Source organism: Lepisosteus oculatus, chromosome 22 (genome assembly GCF_040954835.1).
Source record: "Lepisosteus oculatus isolate fLepOcu1 chromosome 22, fLepOcu1.hap2, whole genome shotgun sequence".
NCBI lineage: Eukaryota > Metazoa > Chordata > Actinopteri > Semionotiformes > Lepisosteidae > Lepisosteus > Lepisosteus oculatus.
Genome location: NC_090717.1, coordinates 11,113,915 through 11,128,775, shown reverse-complemented (window position 1 = coordinate 11,128,775; position 14,861 = coordinate 11,113,915). Strand labels below are relative to the sequence as shown.

Here is a 14,861-nt window from a genome sequence, read left to right as displayed (position 1 = left end):
ATCTGTGTGACAACTGTAGCTGGTAACCTTTGTCATCTTGCTACAGCTGCATAGGCTGTGACTGAACATCCCACAGAAGTCTGTCCAGAGGCTGATCAGGTCTGTGCCTCAACACTGACAGATGTGTTAAATTTCAGGGAGTTTATACTTCGTAGGAACATTGTAATGTTTTCATTTCAAAAGCATAGCACATTAGGTCTAGCTTCTTTTCTGTGTTTTTTTTGGATTTAATATTTGATTGAATACATTACAAGTGATGTGATTATTAACATCAGTATGTATGATAATCAAGAGTTAAGAAAACTGTGTTTAAGGTGTTGATAACAGGATTTGAAGACAATTTATGGAAAAAATATAATGTTATAATATTCCCTCTTCAGTGGAAGAAATACCAGTGATTGTGATTTTGTTTAAATGACCAAATTGTAGAAGTCAGAAGTGTCTTTTCCCTCAATATTCTCATTTTTATACTCCTTTTTTCTTTCACTTTGCATTGTAAAATATTATCTATCAATATCACAACGGGCTTCTGCTGGAGCATTTCTAACTGAGTAAATGCTACATTTTTATTGAGTTTTGTACTTTTAACAATAAAGGATAGAAGTTTAGACATTTCAACCATTATCCTCAGCTTTTAAGATTCCATTTTATAGCAGGCACATTTAGAAAACACTTCTAATGGACAGAAGCTGTCCTTTGCTTTGAAACAAGTCAAATATCTGGAAATATTTCAATAAATCTGCATGGCAGTGATGTGAAATACACATTACTGGCTTTTAAGATAAGAAAAATAACCAGAAAAATGCATCTTTACTTACTGCTCTGTAAATGAAACATGATTGCCTGTCATATCTGGCATTTAATACTATTACAACCAGGACACAGAGTACGCCAAAAGGCAAAGAAATAAAAAATATGACAAAAAATATGGCTTGCAGAGACTGAGCTATGTATATTTCATAAATGTGTTGCATTTTAAAAGACACTAGAGAACGTTCTCAGCTTAATCAATGCTAATGTACCAGGGCACTATGTGAATAAAAGCTTTTGTTCTTATGTAGCAGTGAGTGTGAACTGTTTGGAAATGGGCTCATCACACCAAGACTATTGTGAACTGTGATTTTTAAGACAAGAGTCTAATGAATATTTTAAGGCATTAATATTTGCTTCCGTGTGGGTTGTTATTTAGGATGAGGTATTGATATTCAGGACTTCCATTTACAGCCCATGTTTCTTAGTTTGAGTGTTTGAAGCCTTCCATCCCTGAGGTTGTGTGTGTGAATTATACAGGATCATTGCCAGATCAGACCATTAGACCAAGGGTTTCTGCAGAGGCTCTTTTGTTTTGATATGAAGTACACAGGAATCCTCAGTTAAGTTTCAAGGTGAGGTGTTTCAGACAATAAAGCATAATTACTGATGAAACTATAGCACCTGTTTGTTCAAACTCCTTATATTTTTAAGACATTTGTAGTCTCCCACCCATATGTGCCTAAGTGATTAATTGACATGTATTATCAGCTTTTTATATTCACTTTGTAATTGCCAGTGATTGTTCACAGCTTTGTAATTGTGGAAAAGGACATAAGTAACAGAGCTCATCCACTGAGAAAAAAAGTAGATTCTACATAGTCTACTGCTACCAGTAAGTAAGCAATAGTATAGATTTCAATCAGATTTCTGGAATTTTATTTTTTTTATTTTGGAATTTAAAAACAATTCACATACAAATATTCACATTCAAGCAATTTGGGAATGCTCCTGGCTCCTTCATGCTGAACAGATGGGTTGGGGGTCTCTTGTAGTGTACTGTTTAAACCTATAGTGAGCAACCTGCGCTTGGAAACAGGAAGCTCCCTCAACAGCCACAGCACAATGTGGATGTTAACTTTGCTCTTTCAAAAATCAAAATCCACATATCTATATGTGTTAAGTTTAAGGCTCGTATTAATTCTGGAAAGGTTTGACTTGCTCAATAGCAGGAAATAGAAAAATTCCAATGAAACTCCTAGGCAGCATGGTGGGGCAGTGTTTAGCATTGCTGCCTTGCAGCTCTGGGGCCCTGGGTTTAATTCCTGGGATGCTGTCTTCATGGAATGTGTATGTTCTTCCTGTGTTCATGTGAGTTTCTTCCAGGTGCTCTGGTTTCATCTCGCAGTCCAAAGACATATTGGTAGGTTAATTGGACTTCTGCCCTGGGCCAGTTGCTTGCTGGAATAGGCTCCAGCTCCCCTGCAATACCTTAAGGTCCTTCTCTGCAGCCTTCCTTGAGGCTGTAAGATCTCCACCTAGTTCTTTTAGAGATCCTGAATGGAGTTACAGTGGCCAGTCATGCGAGACAAAACCCAAGGATGCCTGTTATGATTACTGTAATATGCATGAGTTTCCCTTTTGTTTTTTGTGTGTATGTGTCAGGGCTGGGGGTGGTTAGATGCAGCAGACATGATTTTATTTGCATTTAGTGTGACAGGTGACAAACACAGGACTATTCATTATTCACAAGTCCCGAAAACACCAAGAAAGAGCACCTCTAAAAGGGAGATGTTGTTTTATGGAAATGATGGTGTGAGAAGAAGCTGAGGAATGCACTTTTACCCATCCATAATTAATGGGGAGCAGTTTTGCTCTAGAAAGAAAGCATGGTGTGGAAACAAGGCTGTCAAATGACAGAAGCACAAGGATCCTGAGTAGCTGGAGGTTTGCATATTTGTTTATTTGCTGTTTGTGTTATTCCTAAGCTTCACAGCGGTGTCTGTGTTTGTCAATGACAAGACACAATGCTGAAACAACTCGGTACCAGTGTGGAGTACAAATCTCCTGGGAGAGCCTGCAAAGGAATAATAAGCAAACAGTTTAGTTGCCCAATCCTGAAGTAGACACACAGGCTAGAGCATGGAGGGTGGGAGTTTTCTGACCAGAAAGGTTATTTGTTAAATAGTTCGAGATGCACAACATTGAAAAAGGGTTGTTTTTTAACCATTTGTGAAAGAATAACAGGATTTTCTGAAGTGTATGTTTATTGAAAGGTTGTTTTTTGAGAGCGTGAGTGCTTTAAGGAGATAGGGCACTAGTTAGCTGTGTCACAAGTAATGAGCTCTTTTGCTTTTCCATAAGAATCTGGTACGGGACACATACTATATTTCAGGACCAGTTTTGACATTGTGGGATACATTAGAATGACTCAAAGGGTCTCTCATACTTTCAGATCAGCCACGGATGTTTAAGGAAATTTCGCAAGTGTCTCTTATTCTCATTTGGGACATAATACAGATTTTCTGGCGTTTTTCTTCTCTGTTGTATGTTTTTGAAAGATGCCGAACAGATGGCTGTGGAAAAATTAAATATGACGGAACAGTGTGAGGGCAGACAGCAGCAGCTGCATTGTAGCCAGTCCCCTAACTGGCCCACCACAGTGGCTCAATGAAAGGTAAATGACTCTGGAGTCACAGCCTGGCTGGGTGCCAGTAGGGAGTAAAAGATTTTCAGCCCCAGCTCTAGAACCACACCACATTCTTGACCTTAATACCCCCTTGCGGTCATTCAAGTGGCTTTCTGTAGTAATGCTGACTAATTCTTCACTGACTTTTTCATGTTTTGATTTTGAAATCTAGACCAGCCTTTCAGGGACTCCACTGATAAGCACCTTCCCTTAAGACCTAATCCTTCTTTGATGCACGTTTCTCAAAGGAGCGCCGCATTAACCTTCTGTTCCTACCATACATATCCAGAACTTCAAATATAAACCTGTTAAATGTTGAAAGAAACCAGTTGACAGCCTATGTTTTGACTTCAGTTTTCCTCAACTGGTTTAACGATGAATCATCAAAACATAAAGACGTATATTTGTGTTTAATTGCCCATCGCCAACCCCCACCACACACACAGTAGGGCCATCATAAATCCATGACTGTGCCTTACCCAGATGACACATACAGTCTGCTTCTTATGTAACTAATCAGTGAAGAATGTGAGGTTTCTGAGGAATGCTGTCACTGGTCTTTTCCCTGCAAGATATACAGTACAGCAGTCAAACAGAGCTGATCATTTAGCACAAAATGAGCAGAATTGCCTCATGACATTGATTGGGTTGGGAAGAAAGTGTGTGTTGCAGTTTTACTTCTTCCTTTGTCCCAAATTCCGATCTAAAATAGAGAACATATAGCATATTGTAATAATTTGAGTTTTTCTTCTATCTCTTTTGAATAACCACTTTTTAATTAGAAGACTAGTCAAGATGTTGAAATGCTGTATCATCCTGCATCTGACAACTGGTAACCTACTGAAGCTCAGTGGGTGTGAGCCTGGTCAGTACCTGGATGGGAGACCTCCTGGGAAAGCTAAGGTTGCTGCTGGAAGAGGTGTTAGCGGGACCAGTAATGGGTGCTCACCCTGCGGTCTGTGTGGGTTCTAATGTACTGTAAAAGTATTTTGTTGAGGAAACTATATTGTAAAAACACCGCTGTCCTTCAGACGAGATATAAAACCCGTGTCCTGACTCTCTGTGGTCATTAAAAATCTCAGGGTATTTCTTGGAAAGTTACCCCGGTGTCCTGGCCAAATTTCCCCATGACCTTGACCAATTATGGCCTCCTAATAATCCCCATCTATGAAGTGGCGTCATTTCTCCTCCCCATTGATAGCTGGTGTGTGGTGAGGGTACTGGCACACTATGACTGCCATCACATCATCCAGGTGGGAGCTACACATGTTGGTGATGGAGGGGACTCCCATTGACCAGTAAAGCACTTTGAGTGGGGTTTCCAGAAAAGAGCTATACTGTATAAGTGTAAGGATTATTATTATTATTATTATTATTATTATTATTATTATTATTATTATTATTATTTTTACTTCACATGCTCACCCAATGGGCTGTTTGTCATTTAACATGTTGCAGGCTCCATTGTGCCTGACAGGAGAGATAACCCTCACTGGAAGAGCAGCATGTCACTCACTGAAATGGGCCCTGATGGGAAGTTGTGTGTCTGTGCCCTGAGACAGACTGCCATACAGTGCAGAGAGTGTATCCCGCCTTGGGCTCATTGCTTGCTTGAAAGCTCTGGGTGGATGGATATTTCTTTCCAAAAAAGTAGCGTTTAGAAATGAGAAATCAAATCTTTCTGCTTTGGGTGGGCTGATGTTTGCGTGTTTTTGAATTGGCCAATGTGTGTTTCCATGTTAGCACCCCACTGTTGAATGCCAGACGTGATGCAGTCCTTCTCCCCTCTAGAATCTACAGTAGTACTTCTTTGAGAGGCCTCACATAGCAGCAGGTCTGGGAAACATGCTTTGCCAAACCTCACAGCTGTTTTCATGCTGTCAGTCAAGAAGGTAAGCAGATGGGTCTGTAAGTGCCTGGAGGCAAAGAGAAAAAATACTTTTTACTACAGAACCGGTAGAATTGACACAATATATGTTTTATTACCCAGAAGATATCTTACAGAATCTTGGACAAATAATAAATTGAGTGCTATCTAACGAAGGATGTAGGATAAGAAAAGTGCAGACCAGAAAAGTTCAATATGTCGGTTACTGAAAGACGTGTGTCAATTCATTAGGATAAAAAAGTACAAATTCAGTTACTACATACAGTAAATTTCCAGCAGGGAATAGCTGTATAACCTGAGCAAATACTTGGTTATAGCTCGGCCTCATTCCCTCCCTAAAGCTGCTGATAAACAAGTTCTTGTTGCCCTTGCAGGCCTAAATTATAGCCATGTTTGTGTATTTTCCACTGGGGTTAATTAGGACAAGGAACTGTATTAACTCTCCCTGCTTAATTGGGGGTCATTCCACCCAGTCCATGAACACACTTTTGTTACAGGCTCTGTTTCCCTGGCGTGTTAAAACCAGGAGAGGAAACCAGGTTCCTGTTCCTGAAGGCTGTTTTACTTGAGGCCACAAGTTTGATTTCTGCAGAGGAACCTGAAAGGAACAACCTGTTTTCATTCATGTTCCTGAGCGGGAAGCTGTCAATCAGAGTACTAAAACTATTTATTTCCTTGGAAGGTAGTTTACATGTGATTTACTCAATGAGCAAAAAATGTCTTTATTCTTTTTTGGATGAGTTTTTTTTCTGATGAGATTCAGCAGCTCACAGTCAAACTGCATGTCTGGGACAGCTGGTTTGACATGGTGGGTCATCTCTTCCTTCACTGCCGAACAATGCTTCATGCTGCAGTACTTAAACTGCATCGTCTTTGCCATACATATCTAGGCCCCCCCACCAACAGGGGTCCAAAAGGTTCTTAGTGTCTGGAACAGACAGGGGCGGAAAATGGGAGCAAATTCTTGTCCAAACATTCTGCTGAGGGATTTGTATTCATTGCACCCCTGCCGCTATTGATATCATTACGCAGTCCCCTCCAGCCGAGAGGCAGAGGCTGGGGGAGATTAGGAGAGGCTGGAGCACCGATAACCGTAATGAGAAGTGACACTGGCTCCAGGTCGGCCGAGCATCCCTGGGAATTCAATCAGCGCCGTGCTTTTCCATTCAGCGCATTAAATCAAAGATCATTACCTGCTAATCAAAACACATGCGCATGAGGGGACTTCACTCACTTCATCAACAGCTACTGGTTTCCTGCCTGAGACCCAGGACGCTGTAGTCCATGTCCTGGTCTTCTTTCCAGGCCAGTTCCATCTTTCCCTTGACGTAGTGGGAGGCTCAGAAAGTTGAATGTCAGGCGCAGAAGGAATTGAGGCCAATGTTCAACTGAAATTTCAAATTAATATTTTATTAATATATATATTATGCAAAACAATATATTTGCATATTTTGCAAAAGCCAAGCAGGACACGAAATGACAAGCAATTATTTCAACTTAATTTCCCATTGGATAGGCATGTGACCTTTAGCGCTGTACTTATGTGGTTTGTATGCAGGGGACTGACAGATTACAAACCATTGTTTGCTAATATTAATTATGACCTGAGAAGCTGAAGTATTTTAAGTTCCTGAATTGAAAGCATTTTCCTTTCTTCTCTGTGGAACAGAACAGAAAAGGTGTTCACAAATTTCAATGCTTTTCTTTTTCAGAGGAAAAATAAAATAAAGTATAATCAACATTTAACTTGACTTGACCGTTTCTGTTTATTACAAAGTAAGTCATTTACAAACAAACATAAAAAGTAGGTCAGTAAGCCTGGTGGTCAGCCTTTACTGTTTTTGTCAAACAAAACCTGCAGAAATGTCAGTTTCTGTTCTTCAAAGTGCCAGTGTTTGCCTGGTTTGCAGAGCAGACCATCTTCAGGAAATGAAAAATGCAACCTTTCGTGTTCATGTGCAGGGCTCTGCGTGTGATCCTGAGTCACCCTAATCTGACTCTGCACTCACTGTTGGGAGCTCATTAGGTCACTTCCTTCATCAGAGCATGGCAAACAGAGTTTGAATCAATCTTTGGCATTGGAGGCTATGGCACTCTGACCCTTATCAGAAACCGGCTTTCTTCTGATCCCATTAAAAAGCGCTCGACTCATTCCAGGCCCAGCCTGGTGATGTAACAGGGACCTCTGCTGTTTTTCCATTGGACCATGGGGGACACAGAACCGAAAAGAAAGCACGCTGTCAGATTTGAGAGTCAGAAGTGCATTCATGTGAATGGTACCAATGAAACATAAACAGGCTTCCAGAAAAGGCCAGATTTGAGGTCTATCCATTTTTATCCAGTTCAGGGTCACGGGGGAGCAGGAGTCTATCCAATACAGGCAGTGGGCAGAAGGTGGGGTACTCCATGGACAGGATACCAGTCCATCACAGGGCCCACTCAGAGGCACATACCTGTACCAGAGACAGTTTTCCCACAAGGTAATTAACCTACCAGTATGTCTTTGGACTGTGGGAGGAACTCAGAGCACCTAGAGGAAACCCACAGAAACACAGGGAGGACATACAAACTCAACACGGACAGCACCCCAGGCTCAGAATTGAACCCAGGGCCCCAGAGCTGCAAGGCAGCAATGTTAATGAGTGTGCGCCTGTGTCACCTTACCCCATGTATAGGGATTTCAGTTCTTTCATTGTATTTTAGGGTTACCTTATAACATTTTTGAAAATAAATTGCTAAAATGTTTTTTGCATATGAAGCCCCTCATCCCTCATCCCACGCTCAGCGAGGTGCGCACAGTAGTGTCTTCCTGTGCAGTAACGCCCTTGACTGGACTCTGGGACAGCAGTCCTGGAAGATGCCTTACAGGAGCAGTGCCTGTCCAGCAGGGCTCTTTAAAGTCCCGCTCTTGCCAGACTTAGCAGAGGGGGAAGCCCACAGCCCTGAAGATTCCACGGCCCCTTAATCGTTTGTTTGAGTTTCCGCCCGACCGAACATGTCATGTCTCCATTAGGAGCGGTTTGTTCCTCCTTCCTGCCTGCCTCTTGGCAGCAGGGGTCTCTCACACATCTCGCTCAGCTGCGCTAGAGCCTGGTGCCAGACAGACTGACTGATGGCGAGACCTGACCCCAGCTTTCCCTCTAACACAACGGCTAATAAGAGTCTAATGACGAGCCGGGGGTTATGGATCCTCAGACTGTAATCCCAGATTTTTATTCGGGAGGGTGAGGCTGGCTGAGTCTTGTCTCTAGTCTGGGATTATATGAAGGGGCTGCTACAGTCTGTGCAATCTGCCCGTCATTCTGGCTCCTTACGTTGATTACCTCAATGTGCAGTGACGGGTGCTATTTGTCCTTTGCCTTCTTCAGTCTCTGCTAGGTCTCACAGGTCCCGTGTTTGTAGGGAGGGCTTGGTTTGATTCCCATTTTGTCACACGGGATTTTGAACTGGTTCAGGAATCCATTTTATGGGCTAAATCTCACTGCGATTTAGTATTTTTAGAAGCAGCACCCATGAGGAGCTGCTACAGGGGATGCTTTTATAATAAAATTATTTCATAATTTTGCTGGTATGGGCTGTGTATGTACAATAGATATGCACGAGCATACTGTATAAACAAAATCAAGTGCAACCTGTCTTGTGTTTATTTGAATGGCAAGCATAGTTCTGTAACTGTTCTGTGGACACTCTCCATTTTTCAGGGTCATAATATGTTTAACATAGGTGCAAAAAAGTACTGTGAAGAACTTATGAAATTTCTCCGAAATAATGAGGAGGTCAGAGATTACTGAGGGCTCTTCTGACTAACTGTACCACCAGACTAAACTGATTGAGCTCCAGAATAGAACTAACTCCCAGTGTCTACCCTGTGAATGGGTGACATGGTTAGACGTCAAGGGCATTGCAAGGAGTTTGGATCACTCAGGATTTAGAAAGTTTGATGATTTTCTGTAAATGAAACAAAACAAAAGACATTAAGCCAGAATATTCTCTCTCATTGTCCTGTCCTGCGATTAAGTTATGAGGGCTGTTCCTTTGTAAGTAAAGGTCCACATAAAGCCTGATTTCCTGCCATGAAGCACTCACCTGGGCTGATGTCTTCAGTACGAAGCTACACATCCTCCTATTCACAAACAGACTGGATGCATTTGGCAACCTGCTATGAGTAAATAGCATGGGTAGTGTTTAAGATGTGCATGGTCTCACAAATGTAATTATAATGCTAATAAAGACAGTAATAATAAAGACAACTTTGACCATAATGGTATTAATAATGATGGCAACATGTCTGCTCAACAGGTGACAAATTAGTCAGAAGGTATTTTCTCATGCAGAGTTTTGAAATAATCTTTGGGCTATGAAACATGATATGCAGTTTGAATGTGTAACATTTTAAAGTAAATGATAATGTAGGATAAGGGTGGAGAGGGTTTAGATAATGTGGCAAAAAGTCAAGTAAATATACAATAGAAATAAGCCAATACAAATAAGGATGAGACTGGCAAAGTACTATAGTATCTCAAGTATCTCATATTTTGCTCAGTGCAAGAGATGCATTGGCAGTAATAGGAATTATGTTAATATGAAAATAATAATAAAAATTTCATCCACATCATCAATAACCACAACAGCAGTAATAATGAGGCTGATGAAGAACCCCTAATCTCCCTGTCTGCGGCCTGACTCCGGCGGGCTCAGATGTCTGGCGGGCTGCCCGCCTGTCTCTGCGGAGGGAGAGGCGGTGGCTGACCTGAACGCTCATGCCTATCTTGATGTTAGTTTGACCCCTGACCTGGCCCTTTCTTCAGACAGCCGCCCACTGACCTGTCAAACGGGCCCTTTCATTCCCCTGACCCGCCAGGTCGCGCCTTCCTCTTTAACTTGAAATATGGCCGCGCGGTGAGCAGGAGCTGCCGATTATCTCTCGGGCAGAGATCACAGCGGCACGATGAGCCACGACTAATGATGATTTCTGTTTATCTGCTGGGCCCAATTTACTGCCTCTTAACTCCTTGCTGACTGCAGAATTTCCCTGTTGATGTCTTGATCGCCTTCTGTAGGGTTCAGATGCAGCTGCGCCGCAGCGTTGCATGTGTATCGCGATTCCCGCTGCAAGTTCTTTTGATGGTATCCCATGCGCTGTAACACACACAGAAAGCTTACAGTAAGAAAGGCAGGTATCTGCCTCTTCTCATATGTGTTTTCAGAATTCTTTTGTTCAGTTTAACCCATTTTTTCACTTTGATTAGGACAGAAAATTGTTTATGGAGCAGCGTTTTTCATGAATATTTAAGAGATTATAGACTGGGGCAATTTTAGGAAAATGCCTTCATTTGGTGAATGAGAGCTTTGTCTTCTTTCTGGTCTTATTGTTCCAAAAACTGTCACCTGTGTTTGAAATTGAAAATTTTATGTTTACAGGCCTGGAGGCTCATTAGTGTACAGAAACAGAAAAAGGAGCATCATCTTCAAAGCTGTTGTATCCACATTAGAAATGCCTTTGTCCAATGTCAGTTCAGTTAAATTCACTAACTCCTCAGGAGTTCAGATAACTCACAAAAGCAGTATTTAAAGCTTAGGAGCCCAGGGATGTTTTAATGTAATGTTATTAGGTCATACATTGCAATCAGCCCTAGCCTTAAGCTAATTTACCCAAATTAGGCTTTATTGCCAGAGCAGTTATAGTTTTCTAAGGAGTAGATCTTAATGTATAAGTACAAATTGTCAAGGCAAAGAGGGGGCAGAAATGTGAGTGTGTTCTTTTGTCTAAACATCCAGCACTAGTGTTAACTGGAGTATGGAGGTCTGTAGATCTTAAGTAGTTTCAGATATGTAATGTTGAGTAGTACAGAATGAGACAGGAACCTTCAAAAGGCAGAGTCTATCGATATAAAGAGAGCAGCTTTTGTAATGTGCAGTGTTGTTGGAAGGGTGCTCATCTAGAAAGTGAAATTGTGATGTGACATTGCAAGTGGATTTTATATTGATAATCAATATATTGAAAATTTGCCATAAATATAGTCTGTTAAGTGTTTTCTTATTTTATACTGTCAGACTGTAGTGTGTACATGGATTTTATGTATTAATTATTCCTTAGGGCTTGTGGCAAAAACATAGCCGTTTCTTCAACTGTTTTCAAATGTCAGAGTGAAAACTCTATTACCTTCAGATAAGGTTCAAGTGAGACTCTGCATATGATTGCAGGCTGCAAAGGACCAGGTAGAGCCTACTCCCATACCACAAAGGAGTAAGAGTGTAGTTTTTACTCTTTACACTCTTCAAAGTGGATTTACTGTAGCTTCCACCTGCTCCTGTTTCTCTATATGTAGGATAGGACTATTATGTCTTTAACCAGAAAACCTTCACACTGGAGCTGAACTGCTAGAGCTCGAGGAGACTGGAGTAAATATTACTGCCCAAGAAAGGTATTTAAGACTGCAGTCAAATGAATGCAGACCTATATAGTACATACACTTATTAAAATAAGAAAATAAGAAAAACCTTCTACCAACTTTAAATTCAGCAAGAACCAAATGTACAAGCCATGAACTTATGTGAGCAGTAATGCCAAGCAATGGCAAGTTTCTCACCCACCAAATATTGAACCAAAATGAACTCCACAGTCAATCAGCAAAGCACAGCATAAGCTTGCTTCTACTGTGGTGGCCTGCATACTGCCTGCTGCTGAACAGCCAGCTGACCTGGTTCTGAGAGGTCAGGCTTTTATAGTGGGGTGTTTTACTCTCATTTGTTTTTTTAAATTTTGCTCTCGACTGGACACTGCACGACCTGTAGTCACGAGATGTGTTTTTCTTTGATTCTGAAAAGTTAAGCCCCAGCATCATAGTTTTCTCTGAGAAATGGGCACTGGGAATAAGAAGGAATGTCAGAAAGTGGGAGACAGCTGGGTTGATCTCTCCCCACTCCTGGAGGTCCTGCACTCAGTGACAGTAAAGGAAGGATTACAAGAAGCAGCGAAGCACAGTTGGATGACATGCACATAATACACCAGTGTATGATACTAGAGAAACCACCTTGTTCTTTTAAGTAGAGCTGTCTTCTTATTGATCTCCGATATGTTGGCAGCGTGTGAGGCTCCTGCTTCCCGCTCTTGTGCTCGAGTGCTCACTACACCTTCCATTTCGGCCTGTTGCCAGCCCACATGAGGGGTCACCGTGCGTACCACAGCCTGTCTCTCCTGTCCCCAAACAGGACTTCACAGCTTCCAGCTCAGTGGCTTACAGACTCCTTCCTCTTCCCTTGTCCCTCGCAGACTCTGAGATGTGACCGCAGCCGATGTCTACGCTGGTCCCCATTAAACGCAGGCAGCCACAGTTTCTCTGTTCTTTTAAGAAGGTGACAGCCACTTCCATCTCCCAGAAGTCCTCGGTGACAGCTACCAGACCCCTTGTGCTGGAAACACCTTCCAGCATCCAGGAGAGAATCAATAATTCACTGAAGTGGAAGCCACAGAGCCTGTTGGATCCAATTTTTCACCTTGTTGTTCTGAAACCCAGCTAATATTTTTTATGTCCAATGTGCACAATTGATATCTGTCACATTGAAAGACTAAAGCCTTTTGCAGGGTTAACCCCTTCAATGCCCAGACAGAGAACTGGGAGCCACAAATACCAGTTGAAATGGGCACAAGGAACACGGCCAGGGGCAAAAAAGCTTTCATGATCAAACCACAGATGGGTAAAAAGACAGATTTAAAAATTATTTGCAATCATCAGGACTGAAAGACCTATTTGCATCCTGCTTTAAAATTACAACTGAGGTTTATGGCTCTTATCTTTGTGGTAGCTTTGAAAACTTCTCTTGTAATCACGAATGCCGAATTAGTGTTAATCTGGCCTGCTGCCTGAATTTCTGCTGCAGTGTCACTCAGATGAATTCCTTCACAATCCCAGATGTCTCTCAAGATCACACCTGCCATCCTGGGTGATGTGCTGATTGAGGGAAGTCTCTAGTGGATCACAGCATTAATACATAGGGTGATTATCCCCTTGTTTCTTCCTTTGAATTGTGATTGATGATACAGATAAGGAACATGGCAACATCTTGGATACCCTCCCTTTAATGTAGTTAAAGCAGTTGTTCCGTTGGTTATAGTAACCTTCCATATGACACAGGCAGAGGTGATGTGTAAATTGGACATTGTGGTCTGTTTAAAGTTATATCCAGTTATTAAAAATCTATTTCTGTGTTTTCTGTAAATGCGACATTTAAAATATTTTCTCAGCACACAGTGTGGATGTTAGGTCTATGTCTACAGTTCAGAAACAGACAGGTCATAGGGCACAGAAAGTGGACAGAGATCAGAGAAAGTGAAAGAATATACTTACGGTTCATTCTGAGCTACAGTAAGGATCTCTCTTCAATTCATCTAATATGTGTTGTATGTGTGCTTTTTGGAGCACTTTAGTGCTGTTATTCTTATATGTGACACTCATCTTTTTACTCTACTTCTCAGTTCTTTCCTTTTTCCTCACAAAAGCTGTTTCAAGACATCTGAGGCCGAACTAGGAGGGCACGGAGAGGGGGAGCCTGATAACATTAAGTACCACTTAGGCACTTTGATCACCAGGGAGCATCAATCTCCCCAGGAGAGAGTCTTGTATATTTTACAAAGTGAATCAATGTTATTACTGGGACAGCTGGGATCGGAGTAGCCCTGCGCTGTCTGCGATCACAAGCGCGCACACACATACCGCAGGGCCAGTGAGAGGAGTTATGAATCTCCATTCCGGGGGCCAGCTGAACTCTTTAACTCCTTCGTGCCTGCAACAGCGAGAGCTATCTTTAGGGCTCCTACTGAAAACAATGGAACTTTTTTTAAAAAGTCAACATTCAGAAAAACTGCATTTCGGGTGGTTGTGCTCTTATGAGCACAAAAAAATGCACACTCTTCGAGTTGTAGCCAAAGATTGTTCAGCAAGATCTCCTCACTCCCCTTCAGTTCCATAGAGACAGCTCTTTTGCGTGTGTGGAGTGTGGAGCAAAGGCAGGTCAGTGTTTTTGGAAGATGTGATTGGTTTGGTATTGAAGTTAACCAAAATAAGGACTCGCCGCCTTTGAAAAAAGATTGGAAAAGAATTTCAGCGTTCTGAAGTGAACTTTCCCAAAACCCCAGGAATTGTTTTAAGCCTCCATTATGTGACATGATGGTCCAATTGACCTGAGCTGTGACCTCGGGAGGTCCATGAGTTACAACAGAAGGTAGAATAAATGGAAATACATGATGCTCTGTGCTTGTCACTGCACCTACTTTCTGCTCTTTTCCTACTGATAGCATGGATGAGATTTTCCTTCTTCTCATGAATAAAAAAGGGTTTGGGCCGAGAGTGCTTTTTTGTTCTGCTTTTCTCCATATTATTATTTTTATAAGTAGTAGTAGTAGTAGTAGTAGTAGTAAAGTTAAACCTAATGCATATGTCCCACTTTAAACCTTTAACCTGAAGGATGCCTCGGTGGTTACACGATCACACTGTAACAGTAATTTGTAATTTATTTGATGCACTACTTATTTTT

The 14,861-nt window shown here is 41.7% G+C and overlaps 1 long non-coding RNA gene across 1 annotated transcript in view; it reads left to right on the top strand.

Annotated features, from left to right (window-relative positions):
• Window positions 1-13,562, top strand: part of LOC107079760 (uncharacterized) — a 43,229-nt gene extending 29,667 nt beyond the window's left edge. The window contains exon 3 of the long non-coding RNA XR_001480672.2: window positions 12,601-13,562. This is a non-coding gene — a long non-coding RNA (uncharacterized lncRNA). The remainder of the gene's footprint in view (window positions 1-12,600) is intronic.
• The last annotated feature ends 1,299 nt before the right edge of the window (window positions 13,563-14,861 follow it).